Below are 26,061 nucleotides of genomic sequence, written 5' to 3' on the forward strand. Positions count from 1 at the left end.
ATAAGTTATATGATTATACATCATATGAATGCATTTGAAATATTTTATAGGATAACATTTATAAATAATTTTTAGGGAAACAAACATCCATACAAATTAACAACATCATTATACTTATTAAATATCCATCAAAATAGAATCTACAACATCCAGTATATATAAAATAACAAGATAATTATTGTAACATGATCATCATCTATAATTAAAACAAGTGAATCAAATATCTATAATTTAAGTGATTTTAACAACATCCATCATGAGCAGTGAGTCAAAACCATCATACACAATAAATATGCATCTAAATCATCAACCATTTTTAACATATAAAAATTGACGAGTGAATACTAACAATATCATCATCACATATGTCATTGGAGACACTCTCATTATAGTTCAAAAATGTATCAAATTGAATCATCGCAACGACCCAAATACAAGAACAACTCTTAAAAATCCAATTGATCATGGATAAATTTGAAATTTTGGAGCAGTGGAACCATTCCAGTAGGAGGAAGCGAACAAGGCTGCTACGGAGGAACTCAACTAGAACAATGTGGAGGGATCCAGGTAGTAAATTGTATAGTAATATCTAGGTAGATTATGTTATGTGGGTATGTATGTATTAATGGGGTATTTTGGAGAAATTACAAGAAGAATGATGTAGTAAATTTGGAAAAAACGTTACTACATACCCAAAGATACTGGTCGGAGCAATTTTGATGTTTTTCAATCTAATGGCACTGACCAGATTCTAGTTTGATTAATAGAAATATACTCATTCCTTAAAAAAAAAACATGTGAAAATGATACATGTCCAAGAGTCGACATAAGTCAAAATGATATAAATAAAAATGATGAATTATGTAATACAAAATGATACAAGTCAATATGATACGTCATGTCCAAGTAATATAAGTCGAAATGATACATGTAAAAAATATACAACTCAATAATATGGCACAAGAGGTTGTGAAAATGATACATATGATAGTAACCATGAAAATCGACATCATAAAAATATATAAAAAATGATCCATAATGTAGTATATATGATCATGAATGTCACTACATTGTACGAACAATTTCCTCACGATTATCATCACTATTGTGTTCATCACCACCATCATCATCATCTTCTGTATGAACATCGACCTTGTTTTCATCTGTATTTGTGTCATCATGAGCATCATCTGCCATCTCAGGATCAGACCCAACGTGATCTGGATCTATGTGACGAGAATCATTTAGATTTTTTGGAAGATCCTTGGTCTACAAAAAAAACTTTTAGAATGAAAAGTTAATATGTATTTCATGCAATAATTATTTTTTCTGTTATATATCTAATATCACAACATATGAAATGAAACAATAATCATATTAAATCATATCAAAGTGCACATACGATAATAAAATTTCAACTAAGTTACAAATAAGATGTTGTAACAACGATTGTTATAATAGTGAATGTTGTAACAAGAAGCCATTTAATCTTGCTTGCCAGAGCTTGAAAGTGGGAAGCCACAGAGTTGTTTCTGCCACCAAACACTACACCAACACTTGGGGGATAAAGAAAATAAATTGAGAATAAAAAACATAGGTAACAATGGATTGAGAAACATATGATGTAACAACGGATATTGTAACAATAGATATTGTAAGAATATATTCCATAATAGCATGCCAATTTTAAATTTGTTGAAAATGCTATAACACTCATTACTATTGAAAATGTTAAAAATTCTGTAAAAGCTTATGCTATAGCAATTGCTACTATTGAAACTATTGAAACAATGACCATTAGAGCGGATGTTGTAATAACAGATGTTATAACAACAAATGTTGTAACAATTGAGGGGGTAGAAAGCCATTTCATCTTGCTTGTCAAAGCTTGAAAGTGGGCAGCCAAAGAGGTGTTTTTGCCACCCAACACTACACCAACACTTTGGAGATCAAGTAAAGAAATTGAGAAATACAAACATAGGTAAAAATGGATTTAGAAATAATGTTGTAAGTTACAATGAATGTTGCAACAACAAGCCATTCCATCTTGCTTGTCAAAGCTTGAAAGTGGGAAACCAAAGAGGTGTTTCTGCCACCCAACACTACACCAGCATTGGGGATCAAGAAAACAAATTGAGAAACACAAACATAGGTAACAACGGATTGAGAAGAAAATGATGTAACATCAGATGTTGTAACAACAAATGTTGTAAGAATAAATTCCATAACAACATGTTAATGTTAAATATGCTGAAAATTTTGTAGCAACTGATGCTGTAACACCCAATACTATTGAAAATGTTGAAATTGTTGTAAAGGGCGATGCTATAAAATATGATACTATTGAAACTACTGAAAGATTGACCATTACAATAGATGTTATAACAAAATATGCTATAACAATTTGAGGGGGTAGAAATCCATTTCATTTTTCTTGTCAAATCTTGAAAGTGGGCAACCAAAGAGGTTTTTCTACCACCCAACACTACACCAACACTTGGGGGATCAAGAAAACAAATTGAGAAGAAAAAACGTTGGTAACAATAGATTGGGAAGCAAATGTCATAACAACGGATGTGTAACATCACCCAACCCCTCATACTATTAGAGGAATGAGGTAAAATTATTTTTTTCCTTCGAAATCTACTTGAAATCCCAACTTGTCATAAGGGCCCTACAATTAGAGCTGTTACTATATATATATATATCCGACCATATCGAATGCAACGACCTCCACTCACTGCACGAGCCCATCACTGACCTATCAAGAGGGTCCACTTCTCACTAATTACAGAACTTCCGGGCTGGCGTGTCAGCCAACTCATCCCCGCCGATCCCATAGATGTTCCATAGAAGCCTTTGGGGTAATATTCCCAGTTTTCACCTCCGGATCACGTCGTTACTTCCTCATCTAATTGCATTAAAGGAAAAATTAGGTTGCTTTAATGAAGAGTCTCCATGGCTAGGGTTTGGAGAGGTGCAAGTTTTTTCCAAATTTTCCTTATAAGTTTAAGGCTTTCCCTCTTTCACTACGTTAATCTTGCCTTCAATCTCTGCCATGGCTCAACTAAAGGGTTTTGACCTTGCCTTAAGAAATGCATCAAATGTGGATCTTTACAACCATCGTAAGAGTAAGTCTCGACCCGACCATAATTTCCCTGAGTTGGTTATTTCGACCATGGTTTTGTCTCAGAGGCCCTGCAGACCTTCGAATCAACTTCAGTACTTGATGATGACGTCGATGGTTTATTAAGGTTCCCTATGGTGCTATCCCTCTTGAGCTTGAGCCAAGGGGAAAGCCTCTAGAATCTGATTGCTTAAATGTTTTCCTTAAAATACATTTTTTGGGAATTTTGAAGTAAAATCCTTAGATATAAATCCAATGCCATCATTATGTATTAGAATATTTCCATTTAAGTCATGAAACTCCTTTTTATTCTCATCCAAACATGTTATATCTGCCACTTGGGTAAAATTTACATCTGACCTTTAAAGGGAATGGTTTTTGAAAGAATAAATGTAAACAATGCTATGTACTTATTCAAATAGGAAATAGTATGTACATGCATAAGTAGACATTGCGATTGATGGATATATTTGTCAAAAAATGTATGTACTTCTTTTAACTACTTTTACAAATTATTTAGTGCAAACAAAGTAACACTTGATTGATGATGACATGGGATTTTTCCTTTTTTCCATGCCACCATCCTTGATTAAGCGTTACAGGGAGACGGAAGGTTTAGGTCTTAATCTAGGTGTGACAGGTGGTGTAGTTGGATTAGCCCAATAAACCACAAGGGAACCTACGAACGGAGGGAGCTTAGAATAGTTAGGTAGCCATACTGCCTGGCTAATAATGGTAACATCTAATGAGGAAGGAAACATCTAGTCCTAGGAAACTTATATTGAGAAACGAAATATCTAAATAATGTATTTATATTTTTCCTATTTGGAAACTCACAACAAAGGAGGCAAGTTCTAAATATGTATTTGTAATCTCTTTAAAAAGGCTATAAATCCTCGTGATAATACAAGTGAATGTTAGAGTCTTTTATATTATTTGTGTGATTGTGTTTGATTCATTACTTATGAGTAAAGTTTGTAAGATCTAGAGAAGGTGAGTCTCTATAAGCCTCACCTTTGATGAATTGTAGATCAATTAGTATCAAAGCAAGTTGCTCCTTGGGGCCTGATCTAATGAGGAAGGAAACATTTAGTCCTAGGAAACTTATATCAAGAAAGGCAATATCTAAATAATGTATTTAGCTTTTTCCTGTTTGGAAACTCACAACAAAGGAGGCAAGTTCTAAATATGTATTTGTAATATCTTTAAAAAGTCTATCAAGCCTCGTGATAATACAAGTGAATGTTAGAGTATTTTATCTTATCTTATGTATTGTGTGTGATTCATTTGTTTTTGAGTCAAGTTTTTGGAAGATCTAGCTGAGAGGTGAGGCTCTCTAAGCCTCACCTCTGATCAATTTCAGATCAATAGTGGTCCAAGTAATGGCCATAGGCCCATCAAGTTAACTCATTGATTATTTATTTCTCGTTTAAAGAGATATTACATATGATAGATAACAAGAATTCTATCTATGTTTGGTTTAAAGTAACCTTATTTCCTCTATTTCTTCAAGTGAAGGTAACTACAATTGTCCAAAGGTGAGATCTAGTACAATGGTGGAGTGGGTCTAAGCCATGAACAATTCTTGTCCTATGGATGTAGAAAGGTGAAGGCGTCGAAAGGGGTGAGGGGTATAAGAGGCTCTTTATAACGCTAACCAAGGTTAGTGAAACCAGGAATGGTTTTTTCTTTGTAAACAATAAATCACAGTAAATAAATGTGCTAGATCTCACAAATGCAACATATTTTTACCTTAGTTATCATATATTAAGATAACTAACCCAAGCATACAATGGCATAAATCTAGTATTATCTCACCTCAATTGGTGTCATCAATTCTAAACGCTTCTCCCAACTTGAATCCCTTGTATTCTTGTTAAAATAATATCTACTTAACATCAAAAGATTGCAATTCACTCAAAATTACCATTTTAATTTAGGTATTGTAAAACCTAGAATTAATAGGTACTAGAAAGTACAAATTAAATTTATTCCTAGAGCAAGCAAGTTCAGAAAGTTTCCAATGTATTAGTTACAAAAGTTCTTTGTTGCATAATATAAAATTGTAAATGATTTTCATTATTGTAGTATTTATGTTGAAGGTATAAACTAAAAACAAATTGAACATGTAAGGAATGGGAGACATTACAAGATCATAACTACATGCATCCCTCATCTTGATATTCATGATATCAACCCCTTTCTATCTTCTCACTAGATAGTGACAATTAAAAACAAATAATATGCCTTTGAATTACCATTGCTCATACCTTCTTCCATCAATGGTAATATGTTCTTACCAATCTAAAGAAATTTATAAGTTGGAATTACCAGGTTGTACAAAACCTCGCTTTAAAATACAGAAGAAATGTCAAGTCAGTTCAAATATCTACCACTCCTATGGCTACAAATACGGTAAGTAGTGTAGTGCATTATGCAGAAGAAAAAAGGCATCAACTTGAAAGTAACTTGCCTTGAATGCTAAATGTAATGTTACCATATTGAGCTATTTTATTCCGATAGTTGTTCCACTTCAACATCCAAAATGATACTAGTTGTCCTACACCTATTGATGAGACCAGTGAGGCATAGTTACATTAAATTGACCAAATATTAAATTTAATTGCATGACTAAGTAACAATTAAAAGGAATTGAGTGCATGAATACCTTAATGATCTCCTCTCAATTCCAAGAATAAATTATTGGAGTAGTTTAATATTGGAGCAAACCTCACCCCACTTGACAAGTAGCAGTGAAGTCAACATTGAATTTTTTGTTTCTCTGTTGGATCAAGGGTTTTTTGATCCAAGATTATACAAATCCTAATTTATGCTCTATTGAACAGGGCCAACCACATGAAGGTGGAATCTCTCATGTCCCTTCCCCCCCCCCCAGATCATTCTCAATCCCCTAGTACCCAAACTATCTACTATATAGAAAATAGTTGACAGAAAGACATTAAGATACATAAAAAAGCAAATATAAAACATTCATTAATTCATTCTTGATACACGAAAAATTTCATTACAATACAATTTATCATAAAAATATGTGTACATAATATAAAACAAGGCCGTGTACATAAAGAAACATATAGAAATTATTCATTAACATATAACATTCATTCATTCATTCACTCACTAATCATAGACACAAAGTACTTCATCTCAGTAAATTTTTATCTTGCTTGTCAAAGCTTGAAAGTGGGTAGCCAAAGTGGTGTTTCTACCACCCAACACTACACTAGCACTTGGGGGATCAAGAAAACAAATTGAGAAGCACAAACATAGGTAACAACGAATTGAGAAGAAAACCCTGTAACATCGGATGTTGTAACAAAAGGCCATTTCATCTTGCTTGTAAAAGCTTGAAAGTGGGTAGCCAAAGAGGTGTTTATGCCACCAAACACTACAACACTTAGGGGATCAAGAAAACAAATTAAGAACCACAAACATAGTTAACAACAGATTGAAAAACAGATGTTGTAACAATGGATATTGTAAAAACAGATGCTATAACAACAGATGCCATACCAACATGTCAATGTTAAATATGTTGAAAATGTTGTAGCAGCTGACGGTGTAACACCCATTACTGTTGAAAATTCTAAAACTGTTGTAAAATTTGTTACTATAACAAATACTACTATTGAAACTACTGAAACAGTGACCATTACAATGGATCCTGTACCAACAGATGCTATCACAATGAATGTTGTAACAATAGATGCTATCACAATGAATGTTGTAACAATAGATGCTATCAAATTGAATGTTGTAACAACATATGTTGTAACAATTAAGGGGGGTATAAAGCCATTTCATCTTGCTTTTTGAAGCTTGAAAGTGGGAAACCAAAGAGGCATTTCTTCTACCCAACACTACATCAACACTTGGGGTGTTGTAACATTTTCTTGTTACATTGAAAATTTCAAAAAAAAATTATTTTTATTGCACTTTGTAATAGTTTGCATGCAAATATATAATGCTGCAATATATCATTTTGTTTTATTTTAGTAAATAATATTTCAAATCGCTGCACACTAACTATCATGCATTTTCTATTAGTGGAAATTGATGAATCTTGTTGTATTGCATGCCCACCCTGCTTGCTCGACAATTAATGATGGATGGGGGGGGGGGAAGGGGGTGCTCAAAAAGTTGTTTTTCCAAAACAACTTTTGCATTGTGGCAATGACATATGAATTTTTTTTTCCAAGGAAAAAAACGGTAACCTTTTATTAAAAAATTAATGAAAAGTTACACTAGCAGATGCAATGAAGCATTCAAAAAATTGCCACTTGGGCACGAGTGCTAACGCACCCCACACAGCTTTGTGATACTGTGCACAAAGAATAGGAGAAAGTACAAAGAAAGAAAAGAGGGAAAAAAAAAAAAAAAAAAATCAAGTTTTTCGCCCCTTTTTCTTTTCAACCTTTCGCCACTCACCCAGAGTGGGCTCGATCGAAGCAATGACTAACTGAGTTGTTTCGTTCTGCTGCCCTGATTCTTTATCTGAATCTGAAGTATCTGAATGGTGATGCCGTTTGTTGCCTCCCATGCTTTGATCCCCACTTGTTGTCTCTGCATTGTTTTGCTGGGTCTCTGCTTGATTTGTATGTGGCTGTGGATCCTTGTTGACTGCTCTATTTTCCTTCTGCTTCTCTATTTCAACTTCCTCTATGATGTTATCATCCTCTACTGCTTCTGTTTTTTCCTCTTCTGTTACCGAAGGGGCTTTCTTTCGGGCGAGTCTCCTCTTTAAGACTTCATCTAAATTCTGCCATCCTTTGTGCTTCCTTTGTTGTGGCTTGCTCTTGCTGGGGCAAGCATTGAGCAAATGACCTGTTTGTTGACATCCCCTGCATCTGAATGCTGTGTTCTCATAGTCCAAAGGTTGTTTCCACTGAATATTGTTAAAATTCAGAATGATGCTTTCGGGTAATCCTTGGCTGAGATCTACCTCGACACATATCCTAGCAAAAGTAAAAATTCCTTTTAAGTGTCTATCTGTATCAATCTTTAACATTCTTCCAAGGGTATTCCCGATAGCTGATAAGGTCTTGAAGTGCCAGAAATGAATTGGGAGATTATGCAACCTTACCCATACTGGCATCCTTGATACCACCATAGTATTGGCATCAAACTCTGGAAACCATGGGGTGACAAATAAACCCGCACTGCCCCAGAACCATGGTCCTTCACTGAGAATTTTTTCCTTTTCTTCGTCTACTTGAAATACTACTATGAAGAAGCCCTTCGAGCATAGATGGATCTGGCAATTTTTTGTCCAGACCGTGTGGATCCATTGATACAAAGCCTCAGTTCTAGGCCAGAATCCGTTAAATCTACAAATAACAGCGTTTTTTTCCAGATCTGAAAAAATGCAGCTTACCTCTGGAATATCCAGCAAGATTGAGGGGCTCTCTGGCATTTGATCCACGATATACTGCCCCGGCAATATATTGACTGCTGCCGGATCTTTCCCCTTTGGAGGTTCTTTCCCTTTGGCTGCATCACGATAGGTGCCTGTAGATTTTGATGTAGATCCCTTTGACCCACCTCGCAGACGGTGATTGAGGATAATTGTTGAGTCCTTCGCTACCGTGTAGTGCTGGAGTGTTTGATGTTCCTGCATGCATATCCCAGAAAAAATTAAGATTTGAAGTGCAACTGGGATCCCCAGTTTGTCCTGGATTTTTTGTTTAAGCTCCAGAACCCTCATGCTTCCCCAGATTTGCAGACAAAAATGTCTGCCTTCTGTTGATCTGATGAAAATTTGTTGCGCTGCAGAGAAAGTAGGGGTTTCATAACACCGCGAACCCAAGTCTCTGCTCTTCCCCCTTTCTAGATCTACAATTTTTTCATTTAAGATTCTCCCTGGGACGGCCGATCGAACCCACGGCGTACTGGAAAAGGGCAATGAGACTGGTAACCGCCTCTCTCCTTCATTGTAATATTCCACATGAAATCCTTCTGTTGCCGCTGTGAGGTGAACTTCTTCGCTGATGAGCTTTCTTCCTTTTTCCAGCTGCGTCCATGGCAGATCCGGATGCGTCCTTAATAGATCTGGTGTTCCTGCAATTGCTAACGGCCGGATCTCGGCTCCGTCTGAGACTGTGACAGATCCGCTGGCTTGTCGTCCAATAAGCCCTGTCTCCACCAGAATGTTTCTGCCTCCCACAGAAATCCTGACTGAAAGAGGACGCAGAAGGGGCAGCGCAGCTCTATCTGCAAGATATTGCCATATCCCTGATCTGGTACGCACCTCTCCATCTTCGAAATAGCAGACCAGGGGCCGGACGGCGGCCAGGGCCGAGACAACGTTTACAGAAAAGCTAGGGTTCATGACGGCAGCCTCCCGTGCTTTTCAATTGATCGCTATCCGGCAATGACATATGAATTGCGCACCACCCCCTCACTCATTACCACTTACTGCCTAACCCCTTGCATGAGTGACCATTCCGGATTTTTGGTAATAAATGTCACATGTCACCATTTTATTGATCATTTTCCATTTAATTATGAATAAAAAATTGATGCTGAAGAAAAAGGAAAAGGGTGAAAATATTCTATTCTATAAGAGAGAGGTCTTCCATCATTTAAGAATTCATATGGCTAGATGGTAACAGAAGACCATTATGAAATATTTTTGAGGAGAGAGGGAGGGGACATGACAAAATTTGTTGGAATCAAGGGAGATATAACAATAATAATATACTTTAAATGTTATTTGATGGGCTGAGGTTGGCAAAAGTTGAAGGAATAGCACAATTATCAGTCTTTGGATATTCCCTTAATACCATACAATAATGTATTAAATGGTATCAAAACAAGGGTCCTGGCCCAAACAATAGAATTTTATTGTATTAATTGTAGTAAATATATGCAAAGAATATATTTATTGTTGGACAAGTTTGAAAACATAGAATTTTATCATATTAAAAGGGAAAATAATATGCTAGAAGATGAACAAGCTAATCGAGCCATCATCCTGGAGCAAGGTGAACTTAGGGGGACATGAATGCATCTTCCAAATGTCGCACCCCATGAACATTTATAAATGGAAAAGGATAGAAGAATATGGAAAAGGGTGAACTGTTTGATAGTATGATTAATTACCTAATTTACTCTTTGGCACATCCGTTCTGCAACGAGATTTCTGGAGATATGTTGGATCTGTCAATCTCGTGATGGATAATTAAGAGGAATCAAGACAAGATTAATGACAACTGGGAATTCCTAAGCTAATATTTAAGGAAGAGATGCAGTGAAGGAATTTTTTTCTCTGAGACTGAGGAGGATCACCTCAGGTCAATTGTGTGGGAATTCATCTCAGAGTAAGAAGCAATGAAAATTGATTTGGTTTCAGTAAGTGCACTATCGAAAAGCCCTAAAAATGAAGGGACCTCTCATGTCATAAATATGTAGTTGATTTTGGCAATAAGAAGATGGTTGTGGAGGTCATATGCATTGTGTATTTACACATATCCTCACTGTGTCAAAGAAATGGATTCTCCATCTGGAAATGGTGTCGGGGACTCTTCTAAGAATTCCCTTAGTGTGTTGAGGCATGAAGTGGAGGAAATGATTTTGCGGATTGGAGGGAAAACTATTTCTAAAGCCCAATCTCAATTTACCCTTGTTTGGGTCAGCTGGAAGGGTTGAGGAAAGATGTGGAGAAGTTTTAAGCGGAAACGAATTTCATCACGTTAAAGATAGTGAATCTTGACCGAAAGGTGGAGAATTCAGAATAGAAGGTGGAGATTTCGGTTTTGTCATTTATGAAGGAAGTGTTTGGCATTGGGGAGGAAGATGACAATGAACTAGCATGTGGCGAGTAGGGAGCCCCCCCCGGAGTTCATAGTACAATTGGAGATCTAGAAAGAGGTTGAGCAACATGAACCTAAGGATGCAGGCCAGTAGGGGGAAGAAAAAGTGGTTGATATTGAAGAAATCATACAACATGAGTCAGAAGAAACTGACTAGTTAGCATATAGAAATAATTTTTTATGTTATGAAAATATGTAAATATTAATGGGTTTTTTTGGCGAATGTATAAGGAAAATGATGTAGAAAATCTGGAGAAGAAAACTTTGAAATATCATTGTCTCTAGTTAGAGCATTTTTGGAGGGATGTGGAACTATTGTTACTTCTGAATGTAATGGTTCTGGCCAGAATCCAGATTTTTTAATAGAAATATAACCATTCCTTTAAAAAATAAAAAAGAGAATACTTTGAATGTAAATATTTTAAGAGAGAGGATATTTTGTAAAGCACTCTATATATACCTTATTTTTTAATAAGAAAGGGTTGATACATGAAGCAAGTTTTTGTAATATTGTTGTAATACTTTCAACTTGGATATAATCAAAGGCTTTTGGTTTTTGTTCATGACAACAATTGTGTACTTTTGATTTCTTATTGTAATTTGATAGTCTATTTCTGTGTATATTTTAGAATAGTATAGGACATTAGGAAGGGATAGATTAAGTATCAATGTCCCCAATGCTCCTCTACAAAGTTATGTTCACTATTGAGTTAGAAATTGAACAATCTATTTAATTTACTACCCATAAATCTTTAGATTGTTGCTTCTATGTTGTACTTGGATATATTTGTGTTGACTATAGAGGTTCATCTATATGTATATGCTATTATTAGATGAGTAAATGTTCGAGGAGAATGTTTATGCTTCTAAATTCCTTTCAATTCCTCTTTCAATTCCTTTTAATTCCTCACATTGATGCTTTGGCTCAGTTCTTTAGCCGAGGACTATCTACAAAGATACAACATGGGGGATCAAGAAAAAAATTTGAGAAGAACAAACATAGATAACAACAAATTGAGAAGAAGATGCTATAACAATGGATGTTGTAACAACAGATGCTATAAAACATATGCCATAACAACATGTTAATGTTAAATCTGTTGAAAATGCTGTAATAGTTGATGTTGTAACACTCATTACGTTGATGTTATAACAACTGCTACTATCGAAACCACTGAAACATTGACCATTACAATGGATGACGTAACAACGGATGTTGTAACAATGGATGATGTAACAACAAATGTTGTAACAATTGAGGGGATAAAAATCCATTTCATCTTGCTTGTCAAATCTTGAAAGTGGGAAACCAAAGAGGTGTTTATGCCACCCAACACTACACCAACACTTGGGGGATAAAGAGAGCAAATCGAGAAGCACAAACATAGTTAACAATGGATTGAGAAGAAAATGTTGTAACAAAGGATGTTATAATAATAGATGTTGTAAAAATATATGGAATAACATTTGATGTAAAAACATATATTATAACAACAAGCCATTTCATCTTGCTTGTCAAAGCTTGAAAGTGGGAAACCAAAGAGGTGTTTCTTAGTAACTTTGAATTTGTATTATTCTTCTTCTAAGACTTGTGTAATAAAGCTGCTGCTTTCTTTCATTAACAAATTTATCAATGTTGTGTGAATAGTTGAGATACCTATGCCTTTTATATAAGAAACCTTAATGAAGCACTCTGTGGTCTCTGTATCTTATTTTCTTTCATTTCATGCTATCTTCTATAGATCTAATTTATAGGATTTTGTTTAGTCTCATGCTTTAAACGTTAAATTTCTTTATGTTCTTCTCTCCATACTACAATTTCAATCTTAAAGGTTGTAATAACATATAAGTAGGCTAGTTGAATTTATTCATTAATTTCTCCAAAAACTAGTTCGCATTACATCTATAGGTCTATTGTCACCTTCCCCACTCGTCTGATTGTTTTAGGATTAATAGGGGTCATATAGAGATGGAATAGTGAGTATAATTGTGTTGTAGTCTAGAATGTAAGAATAATTCTATTTTGAAAAATCATTAAGTTGTGTGCTAACCATACTCCCCATAGGACTAGAAAAGGAAGTGTTGTTATAGACATATTTGGGCACATCAACCCCAAACTTATATGTCGATGTCTTAGGGCTCATCAAACCCTAAAAGAGTTGTTTCATACCCTAAAGGAACATATTCATCTAAATACATCATTCCCTAAAAGTTTCATCTAAGAAACCATCCAGAAACTGCCTAAATTGAACCATACTGACTGCTCCACTGGAAAAGTGCGATGCATATTGAGTGGTACACTGCCAGGGTGCGATGCATACTGTTTAGGCATTCTATAGGATGTGATGGGTGAGGATGGACAAATTTCCGGGACATTTGTTAGTTGATTGTTCATGAAATCTTGCAGAAATTTCTCCTATGCCACTTGCCTCTCTGAATTCGCCCAAGGATGAATAAGGGATCTAAGAATTCTCCAATCCCTTCTCTTGTGGAACCCATTGTAACAAGTGGAATGACACTAATCAAACCCCATAGATGACTCACACCCTTGCAAACATCTATAAATGGATCCCTCATCCAAGAGATCTAGAGGCTGGAATATTGTGAATTGCAAGGAAGTGCTGATAGTTTGTAATTGAGGAAAGAGCATTGTATTGTTGGAGTGATCTTGCTATTTCATGAGGTGAAGAAGGATTGAAGCTGGGAGGATGATGCTGGATCAGACAACTGGGTTGTAATTCTCCTTTCTATTAATAAAGCTCTTCAAGTTTTCTTCCATATGATTGTGCAATTGTGAATGTTATCATTTGTGAATGCTATCATTTGTTCATTATATATCTAATTCTATAATGTTTATATTGTAATAGATCACGATGCTTTGACGGTTCTTTGTTGTTGTACTTGTGCAAGTACTCTCCAAGCGTGTTAAGTATGGGGAGGAGTTGCAAGATCTATCAAAGGAGAGAGAGATCAAGCAAGGGATTAAGTGGAAATTCTAGGTTGGTTCCATTATCTTTCTCTTATCTGTTACACATATAAGAAATCATTGAATTGCTTTAAACTGTTGTTTCTAGGGTAGTTGCCAAACCTAGAGGGCTAGCATTCTTTAGGAATACTAGTTTTCCCAGAAACAAATTGGCGACTCTACTGGGGAATGAACAGATGTTTGTTTGTTGTTATTGTTTGTTTTATAAACTATAGACAGAGTTTGAAGTTAGCCAGGTAGCCTTTGAACTGCTCTTGCTCTGCAATTGCACAGTAGATGAATGTTGCTTCAGTCAATCTCTAGTTTAGTTTATGAATTAAACATTTGAATTACAAGCACATCTAGATGCCCTTTTGGCAGCTCAGTAACCTCTCAAGTCATTCCTTCATACTTTTCTCTTTATTGTTCATCAAAACCCAGCTTAACTCATTGAGAATAGCTGCTCATTTGAGACAAAACCCATTTCAATAGCGTTCCCTAGACCATCGCACTGTCTTCCACTGTAACTCAGTGTGCATCACACCTCCTGAGTGTAGTAAGTGTGATGCATCTCTGTTTCTATGAAGCCTAGGTGCGATGATTGACTGAACTCTTTTTCCATTCTAGAAATTGAGGGTTTTTGACCTTGTTTTCAGTTTTGTTTGGTTGTTTTGCTGCAAATGAACAATGCCTCTTTACTGAAACTTACTTGCATCACTTAGATCAGCCTCAATTACATTAGGATTAGTGAATGTTTTTGTGTGTTTGTTCATCATTTACAATCCCTTGTTGAAAATTTGTTTAAGTCGATTTGTCGCTTTGATACAAAAAGTGTCATAATTGTCGTTTTGTGTCGAAAAGAGAAGTGTCGTGAATTATTCCTTCCCTTGATAATAGATTGAACTTTTCTTCATGTATTTGGTTTGATTTGTTTATATTCAAAGTGTCGAAAGCATTTTTATTCAAAATTGAAAAGTGTCGTTTTGAGTCTTCCTTTCTCTTTTGAAGAAGAAATTGTCGAAAATGTCATTTTGAGTGAAATATTTCAGATCTTTGCTGCATTTAGTTTTCCTTTTTGGAATTTTTCACATTAAGGAGAACGAAAACAAATACATGCATTTGCATTTAGAATTTTTTTGATTTGTGTGTGAAAAGATGATTTAGGGAAATGCACTAGTGTGTGCTCTTTGCTCTTTGCTTAAAAGCACTATTATCTTCTTTCCCTAGTAGCTAGGATTTTCATTGCTCAAATAAACAAAGATTGTTTATCATTGTAGATTGCATCTTAGGAATTTTAGATCATCATCACGTGGTGAACCATTGAAAGGCAAACTCTAAACAAGATCAAATTTATAATGAATTTCAATGAATCTAACAATGCTTTGGAACTTAACACAACATTTCTAGAGGTCTAGGCTAGTGACGTGTTCCGACATTGTTAAAACTAGTGGCTATCGTTGTCATTGAAGGTTGGGTGATTCCTCCTCCTTGATATGACAAGTGCTAGCACGGACTTGTGCTCCCTATACCGTCGCGTATATATTGGGAGACCACAATAGGCTTATATCCTTTATCCATAGGAAACTGAGTCTGCCACCTTATTGATCGCAATGCACTAAACACAGCATTCAGGAAGATTGACTGTCGTACATAAGTCCTTTGTAATTTCTTTTTAATTTATCACCAAGGTGTATATTGTAGTTTTTTGATTGGTCTGGTAATCCCTCTGTCTATATTTTCCAGAGTAGTCACTTTCGTTCCTTTTCGACTCTTTAAAAGAAAAGGTCCATCTGAGCACTTGTCCTTTCAGGCTCATTAAAAATCGAAGGAGACTAGAGTCATCTTTAGCTTTTTCTCGACTCTTAAAAACTGAAAAAGAAAAGTTGTGTCCAAAGTGTCATTAAAATTAATTGACTGCGAATAACATCCCTATTCCTTAGTTGATCTTAGGTTGAGACATATGGTGACAAATCCAGAGTCCACTGATCAAGGAATCCCTTTTGATGGGAATCCTAGTCCTTTTCCTTCTTTTAGAAATATTGGTGCTCCTTATATGGCTACATTATCCCTTCTGGGACTTACCATTGGCCTACCAATATGGTTGTTTTCAACCTCTTTGGTTCAAAATGTCATGATTTCTCCACAATTGAGTACACCTTCAACTGGACAAAATCAACCTCCAGTTGATCCTGAAGTTGACCCTTTGCCTTCTTCCTCATTTATTTCTTCCTCCCCTTCTTCCTCTTCACTTGGTGAAAGTATTGATACTGGTAATCAGGTGGCTAAGAAGAAGAAGAAAGGGTAGGAGAAGAAGAAGAAGCCAATTCAGCAAGGGGGCAACCAAGCAACCATTGCTCCCAAACCCAAATATCCATGCATAATTTGTGTGGGAGACCATTTTCATCGAAATTGTCCTTACTTTCCTCGAATCTTGAAAGAATGGTCTTCCCATTCACACCATCCTATGTCATCAACCTCTGGAGATCATGTTGGTAACACACCATCAACTAATGATAGTAAAGTTCATGGACAGAAGGGAAAGGTCAAGATTCCATGAAGGTTATGTGAAAGTAATCATTTCCTTCACCTTTGTCTCTTTTTGGATGAAGCCAAAAGAGTGTTGGATAACTGTCCTACTTCACCGCAGCGACTTCCATCTGGTTACAGGAAACTCTCCCTAAATCCTTCACTAGTTGAAGAACCGACTGACCAAAATCAACCGTCGGTCGAAACCACTCTCTCTGAAAGTGAATCCTATGAGTCAATACTCGACCAAAATCAATAGGTCGAGGTAACAGTTGACTCGATTTCACCTTCAGCTGATCATCCCCTTCCTGAAGAGAGTGAAAATGATACCATTCAAGTTCTTTTTGTTACTTCGAATTCTAACGACCTTGGGGGCAATCTGCCTGTTCCATCAAGACAAGAGGAAAACTCTCCAGTTCTCCTAACTCAAGGGGTTAACTCTCTCGTTTCTTCGGTACCCCCTCCAAGTAGTCTAGTCAATTCCTTTGATTGGAATTGATTGGCAGGATCCCGCCTTCCTTCTTATGTGCCTTTCCAGATCATAGTACAAGTTTGTAAAATGATTGTGTCTGGCACTATTATAGATGAAGGTGCATCAGTGAGTATCCTTTCCTCAACTGCTTGGAAAGTGCTTGGTTCGCCACCGCTTGTCCTTGTTACATAGAATCTGTTAGGCTTTAACAGAGGAACCAGTCAACCGTTAGGGATCCTTCCTAAGTTACCTATCACTTTGGGAGGAAAGACCATTCATCTGAATGTGATGGTAGTCCCAGGACCTTTAGACTACAATTTACTTCTTGGGCATGACTATGTTTATAACATGGAAGCTATTGTTTCAACACTCTTTCGAGTGATGTGTTTCCCGCATGAAGGTAAAAGTGTCATCGTTGACAAGCTTTCATTTCCCGGTCCAAACATAACTCCAAGTCAATCATCGTTCCTAAATGGTCCATCTATATTTACGGTATCATCCCCACCACGGGTTAATTATGTGGCAACCAGTTCCATACCTACATCAACTGATGATCAATTTAGTGATGCTGTACACCATGTACTAGGGGCATGGGAACCAGATTTCTCCTCCATGACCTCTTACAAGTTGTGATCAGGGAGCTCAAGGATAGTTCCTTATATTGTGTCAACCTCATTAAAAAATGAAACCAAAAATATGAGCATAATTCGTTGTCTTGTGTCAAGCTCATTTAAAAATGAAACAAGATCCCAAGTTCAAAGTCAAGTCTCTGATTAGATCTCATAAAATCTCAGTCGAGTCTTTCACTTGTTCTCGTAAAAGAACCTTCATTCCACCCACCTGATAGCCATGAGTAGTCTGGTGAATGTAATGAAGCTAGGGGGCATGCACCTAGTGGTAAAGATAAGTTTCCCTATAGGTTATGTGATTGGTTTATCACACCATTCACCTGTCTATCTGGATGAAACCAAAGAGGTGTTGGATAACCATCTTGCCTCATTGCAATGACTTCCATATGGTTACAGGAGACTCTCCTTTTCATCATGTTGGGGGCATGTAAACCAATTCAAGCATATTTTTTCATTTTAAGCTTGTGTAAAAAAGAAACTGAATCCAAGCATGGTTTGTTCGTTTCAAGCTTGTGTAAACATGAAACCGAATCCAAGCATAGTTCCCATGGTTTAAGCTTGTCTAAAAATGAACCCATTTTCAATTTTTAACCTTTGTGATTGCCATTCTATCAGCCTTTTGAGCCTTGGTTGTGTACATCCCATCACCACCATCTCTTTGGCCGATCATATGCTTTCACTTGGTCGTTTTACCCTTTTGGGGCCCATTGCACCCTGCCTTTGAGCAAGGTAAGATGCATACTAACTGGCATGTTGGCAGTTCAGTATGCATCACACCTTTCGATACTAGCTAGGTGCGATGATTGAGGAACGAAATCTTTAAACCCCAGGGGCCCAGAAAAGTGGAAAATATTTCTCAGAATCAAGAAAATATGGAATGAAAATGAAGAGCTCAAGGATAGCTCCTACCTGGTCCTGACGGCGCGGAAAATGGTCTACAGGATCTCCCGAAATCGACTGGTGAAATTTGAGGGGGAAAATCGCTCTAGAGCTCCAAAATCCCAAATTTGAAATGAAATGATGAAAGTGAAAGGTAAAACTACTTTTTATGTTTACTATTCATGTACTTCAAAGTGAAATGTTAGTTTTAGTTCATTTTTTGTCCATATATATGTATTTCTAATCATGTGATGGAGTTTTGAGCAGGTTGAATCACTGATGAAAGAATCTGATGTGCTAAACATTGAATTGAACATCTTTGACCACCAAGAATAGTTTTTTTCATTTTGGGCTTGTATAAAATGAAACTGAATCCAAGCATAGTTCCCTATGGTTCAAGCTTGTTTAAAAATGAACCCCTTTTCAATTTTTTAACCCTTGTGATTGCCATTCTATCAGCCTTTTGAGCCTTGGTTGTGTACATCCCATCACCACCATCCCTTTGGCCGATCATACGCTTTCACTTGGTTGTTTTACCCTTTTTGAGGAACAGTTGCAATGAGTGGTATTATTAGCTAGCCTCTTCACATAAATCAACATGTTTTGAGAAGTTCCAAAATCACCAGAACCAGTTGCTACCCTAGACACCACTCATTCCTCAAAATAGAGTCCTCTTTAAACCCTTTTCAGACTCATTAAATATGAAAAGATTGTTGAGCGCTTGTCTTTTCCAGCTCGTTAAAGTATTGGAAATGTCATCCCTCCTGTATTATTTTATCCTTTTTCGGACCTGAGGGATTACTTTACGAAAAAGAACTTATGGAGTTTTCTTTTCGTCCCTTTTCAAACTCTCTAAACATGAAAAGGACCGAGTTATCCTTGTCATTAAACTCGTTAAAATAATAGCGACAAACTCATCCATCTAGACGAGACTGAGTTTCACTGTCGCTAGACTCGTTAAAAGATTAAATAGCGATAGGTTTGCTTGAAGGGTGAATTATAGAACAAGCATATGTTATCCTCCTCAAGCTTGAAAAAAAATAAAGAGGTACTGGTCAACAATGACTGGGGAAAAAGGGGAGAAACTTGAAGAATTTATGGTAGCAAGTTGCTCTTGAACATGACACTTTCACTTCATCACCATTATTGAGTTGGTTTGGGTTATTCCGTTCACCAGTCATCTCACCATTGGTCTTTCACACCATCCATCTTTTGGGGTTAACGCTACCAATTCATCTCAGTGTTGCCGACATGTTCAAAAGAATTCATTCAATTGAGAAACCACCATCCAGTTAATGTCTCATCCACTGCAATACGTCCAACCTTCATTTTTTCATGACCGCCATTCCTGAACCTTGTGTCGTCAGTTCATTTTTCACATCCAGAAAATCATTTGCTTCGTTTCATGTCGTAGATGTGGGATACATCAAGGCCCTCCTACGACGAGTTGCTTCCTGTCAACATTATCTCATTATCCAAGAAGTTGACTTAGAAACAACCCTTTCAGTGCTTTGAAGCTTGCATACATCAATGGCAAGTTTCTCACTTTTGGCGACAGGTTGACCATAATGGTCTTCGACTGAAAGATTTTGTGTGGTGTACGACATCGGATCATATATTCACACCACGTGAATTGTATTGTAGTACCTTGAAGTTCATTATCATTATCGATGATTCCTCTTGCGTCTGTTAACAACTCACATCATTGGCTGGTAATCAGGTGATGTCTTTCCATGTTCGACTTCAGAACATCTCTTCACATGGATTGACTTGTACATCGAGCGAAGATTGGACGAGTTTGAAGACCCTGGATCTAGTTTCATACATCTAGACTGCAATATATTCAGGAATATAAAAACATCAAATGTACAAAGGCTTTACACAGATGGTCATCCTAACCATGGATGATGACTCTATATTTGAAGAATCACCAGTTTGTATTTGCAGACGACTATCTGATCTATGTACATGAAATGCAATTTATAAAGTTGAGCATGGGAATGCCTCCCTCAGCTGGTTCATGAAAATCATATTATGATAATGAATTGTATTGTAACTTATGCAGGTCACCTTCCAGTTCGAAACTTTGGATCCTCATGATAAAGCATTTCACCCGACATGAAAATTTACGATCTCATGCTTTAGGGGGCAACTGTTATAGACATATTTGGGCACAACAACCCCAAACTTATATGTCAGTGTATTAGGGATCATCAACCCCTAAAAGAGTTGTTTCATACCCTAAAGGAACATAGTCATCTAAATACATCATTCCCTAAAAGTTCCATATGAGAAACCATCCAGAAACTGCCTAAACTGAACCATACTGACTGCTCCACTAGCAAAGTGCGATGCATACTAAGTGGTACACTGCCAGGGTGCAATGAATACTGTTTAGGCCTTCTATAGGGTGCTATGGGCGAGGATGGACAAATTTTCGGGACATTTGTCAGTTGATTGTTCATGAAATCTTCCAGAACTTTCTCCTATGCTACTTGCCTCTCTGAATTCGCCCAAGGATGAATAAGGCATCTAAGAAATCTCCAATCCCTTCTCTTGTGGAACCCACTATAACAAGTGGAATGCCACTAATAAAACCCCATGGATGACTCACACCATTGCAAACATCTATAAATGGATTCCTCATCCAAGAGATCTAGAGGCTGGAATATTGTGAATTGCAAGGAAGTGTTGATAGTTTGTAATTGAGGAAAGAGCATTGTATTGTTGGAGTGATATTGCTATTTCATGAGGTGAAGAAGGATTGAAGCTGGGAGGATGATGCTGGATCAGAAAACTGGGTTGTAATTCTCCCTTCTATTAATAAAGCTCTTCAAGTTTTCTTCCATATGATTGTGCAATTGTGAATGTTATCATTTGTTCATTATATATCTGATTCTGTAATGTTTATGTTGTAATAGATCATGATGCTTTGACGGTTCTTTGTTGCTGTACTTGTGCAAGTACTCTCCAAGCGTGTTAAGTACGGGGAGGAGTTGCAGGATCTGTCAAATAAGAGAGAGATCAAGCAAGGGATTAAGCGGAAGTTCCAGGTTGGTTCCATTATCTTTCTCTTATCTGTTACACATAGAAGAAATCATTGAATTGCTTTAAGCTATTGTTTCTAGGGTAGCTGCCAAACCTAGAGGGCTAGCATTCTTTAGGAATACTAGTTTTCCCAGAAACAAGTGTCCTATAGAATTTCAGGTCCTTTCTTTCAAACTAGGCCTTCAAAATTCAAACATACTCCAACACAGGCCTACATTGTAAATGTTCCTATTCTAATAGCCATGTCCCTACTACAAAAAAATTGTTTTAGACTTCAATACACCCTTCATCCTACCATATAGAAAATAATTGCTAATACAAGTGCTAAGACTCAACATCATCCCTAGTGCCAACATTCATCTTCATTTCTTCTCTAGGTTTTACGTCACGAACTCTAGGTATTCCTCTATTGTATCACAAGAGCACTAAGAACTCTCCATGACAATTATATAGATGTAATAACGAGTATGCTTTAGACAAATACATTCTCTTCCCTCTATACAGAGTAGGTAAGGGAGGCTAACATTGCTAAAGTGGACTAATTACACAAGAAATTTAATTTAATGCATAAGATAAGGTCTCCAAGTGAAGTGATCCCTCTTCGAGGTATATACATGAAGAGACCAATCCTTAGGTGGTGCAATCTCTAAGCATGGGTTGCAAGTGTCAAGTGCTCTTCATCACAAGGCTTCTTGATTTCCAAGACAATCATCCCATGCTCCTCAACACATGTATCTTGGGTCCATAATCAATCCCATGTTATATACTCTCAACCCAACCATCTATAATCAATCCCATGTAATTTGTTTTGTTTTCTATGAGTTATGTATTACATGGTACTATTGCATCCCTCCTTTGGCCTAGAGTTTTTGGAAAAGGACTGGATAAAGCCGTGATTGGATATTGATTTCGAAGGACTTGATCATAGTGAAAGGTTGGTGATTTGTTAAAAAACTACATACTACAGAGCAATGGACACATAAAATATTCTGGAAACATAAACAAAAAAACACATAAAACAAGAGAGACATAGATATACGTGGTTCACCCAATTTGAGCTACATCCTAAATTGAACCATACTGACTGCTCCACTGGCAAAGTGCGATGCATACTAAGTGGTACACTGCCAGGGTGAGATGCATACTATTTAGGCCTTCTATAGGGCGCGATGGGCGAGGATGGACAAATTCTCGGGACATTTGTTAGTTGATTGTTCACGAAATCTTCAAGAACTTTCTCCTATGCTACTTGCCTCTCTGAATTCGCCCAAGGATGAATAAGGGATCTAAGAAATCTCCAATCCCTTTTCTTGTGTAACCCACTATAACAAGTGGAATGACACTAATCAAACCCCATGGATGACTCACACCATTGCAAACATCTATAAATGGATCCCTCATCCAAGAGATCTAGAGGCTGGAATATTGTGAATTGCAAGGAAGTGTTGATAGTTTGTAATTGAGGAAAGAGCATTGTATTGTTGGAGTGATATTGCTATTTCATGAGGTGAAGAAGGATTGAAGCTGGGAGGATGATGCTGGATCAGACAACTGGGTTGTAATTCTCCCTTCTATTAATAAAGCTCTTCAAGTTTTCTTCCATATGATTGTGCAATTGTGAATTTTATCATTTGTGAATGCCATCATTTGTTCATTATATATTTGATTTTGTAATGTTTATGTTGTAATAGATCATGATGCTTTGGTGGTTTTTTGTTGCTGTACTTGTGCAAGTACTCTCCAAGCGTGTTAAGTATGGGGAGGAGTTGCAGGATCTGTCAAAGAAGAGAGAGATCAAGCAAGGGATTAAGCAGAAGTTCCAGGTTGGTTCCATTATCTTTCTCTTATCTGTTACACATAGAAGAAATCATTGAATTGCTTTAAACTGTTGTTTCTAGGGTAGCTGCCAAACCTAGAGGGCTAGCTTTCTTTAGGAATACTAGTTTTCCCAGAAACAAGTGTCCTATAGAATTTCAGGTCCTTTCTTTCAAACTAGGCCTTCAAAATTCAAACATACTCCAACACAGGCCTACATCATAAATGTTCCTATTCTAATAGCCATGTCCCTACATATATGCTTAATTCATTCAATATATATATATCACTACAAAAAAATTGTTTTAGACCTCAATACACCCTTCATCCTACCATATAGAAAATAATTGCTAATACAAGTGCTAAGACTCAACATCATCCCTAGTGCCAACATTCATCTTCATTTCTTCTCTAGGTTTTACGTCACAAACTCTAGGTATTCCTCTATTGTATCACAAAAGCACTAAGAACTCTCCATGACAATTATATAGATGTAATAACAAGTATAATTTAGACAAATACATTCTCTTCCCTCTATACAGAGTAGGTAAGGGAGGCCAACATTGCTAAAGTGGACTATTACACAAGAAATTTAATTTAATGCATAAGATAAGGTCTCCAAGTGAAGTGCTCCCTCTTCAAGGTATATACATGAAGAGACCAATCCTTAGGTGGTGCACTCTCTAAGCATGGGTTGCAAGTGTCAAGTGCTCTTCATCACAAGGCTTCTTGATTTCCAAGACAATCATCCCATGCTCCTCAACACATGTATCTTGGGTCCATAATCAATCCCATGTAATATACTCTCAACCCAAGCATCTATAATCAATCCCATGTAATTTGTTTTGTTGTCTATGAGTTATGTATTACATGGTATTGCATCCCTCCTTTGGCCTAGGGTTTTTGGAAAAGGACTTGATAAATCCATGATTGGATATTTATTTCGAAGGACTTGATCATAGTGAAAGGTTGGTTATTTGTTAAAAAATTACATACTACAGAGCAATGGACACATAAAATATTGTGGAAACATAAACAAAAAAACACATAAAACAAGAGAGACATAGATATACGTGGTGCACCCAATTTGGGCTACATCCACGGATAAATAGTCAATATTTCCTTTTATATTATCCAAAAATGAAGAGATACAACCTATACTAGATCCACTGTAATTTCCTCTTCATTCTCACACAATCCCCTCTTCCTTTCTTGCTCAAAATAATAATACATGGTCGTAATACAATTCCCTCATATAAATGGAGGGTTACCATATAGGGAAAAAAACCCTAAATTAACATAAATTCTACCATCATATCATATGCCTAATGAACATCTAAATTGACTACGAAATTACAATATTTTACAAGGAAAAATTTCATCTATTTTTAGCTTCGGGGGCGCTGCCATCGAACCCCCACTTGCCCTCAAACCCCCCATCTGGGGGGAATTATCCCCCCCAGAACCACGTGAGGGGGACAAGTTCTCCCCCATATGGAGGGGTGTACAGTCTTCCTAGGGTATACATCTTGCTGCACAAAAATACCTCTAAATTAGGAAGATAATTAGGCTCCACACCCAACATGATTTATAAGGGTGCTATGAATGATGGGAGCACAAAATAAATCAAGTGACACATAAATAAAATCTATGAACACAAGAAATGAAAATTTACATATTAACATAAAAATATCTAAGTAAGTTATTGAAATTCAACTAATGATACCTTATTCTCATCCAGATAACATCATATTTCCCTAGAAACAACATCATTTTCTATCGTGCTTTCGTGGTGGAAGAAATTTGTGTCCCAGAAGTGGGTGGGACATTGGACGTCTTTGCTCCTTGTTCCACATTCTTAGAGGTTATTGTGATTGAATTTTTGCTAGACCTTTTGCTCGATCTAGGAGTTGATGCAAAATCAATCGATTCCCTTTGACATGGTTGGTTTGGTTGGTCTATTTCAGTGCCTTTAGTATGTTCTTCCGCATATTTGGCAAGCATGGACAAGTCCATACCTTCTAGTTTATTCACCACTTCTACCCCCAATATATAATCCATTTCATTTTTCAGTTTCTCATGGTCATGTCCCTATATATGTACAATAATAAATTTATTTTAAAAATAGAGAAAAAAATAAAAATAAACCCTAATTTCTTCTTTTATAATTATGAAACTAAAAAATAAAACTGCAATTCAATCAAGCAATAGAAACACATGAAAATCTATAAATTGAGTATGAAATACCTCATTCTTGCAAGAATCATATCCCTTTGCTCATTTCCCTCTGCTGTTGCTTGACATTTTTTGGCATCCTAGGGCAATTTTTTTTCCTCTACACTATCAAAAATCCTTTCTCCCTACGTTTTTCTCCCTTCCCTCTAACTGTTTTAAACAACAATAGTGAAAAATGGATGGACAGGGGTTTGATTTTCGTCTCTAGTAGGGGGTGAATGAGATGCACAAATTGATTTCGTGATTGCTAGAGGCTGAATCACACCCACAAATCATTTTTTTTTATTGAAATCCACAACAAGGGAGGAGAGGTCCATCAATATATCTATCCACCATCAAAAAAGATCCAATTGATTAGTTATTTTCTTTCATAGCCTCAACGCATTTCTCCAACCATGGTCTGCTCCAACTCCACAAAAAAACTTAAAATCTCCCTCAATTTGCAATTGGTCAGTATTAGAATGGAAATATGGTGAATGTACTACATTGTTTTGGTTGAATAGTTGAGATACACAATATGTTTATCCATTGTG

This window comes from Pinus tabuliformis, chromosome 9, assembly GCF_031772625.1.
Source record: "Pinus tabuliformis cultivar Carrire ecotype Pingquan chromosome 9, CPIR1, whole genome shotgun sequence".
In the NCBI taxonomy this organism is placed as follows: Eukaryota; Viridiplantae; Streptophyta; class Pinopsida; order Pinales; family Pinaceae; genus Pinus; species Pinus tabuliformis.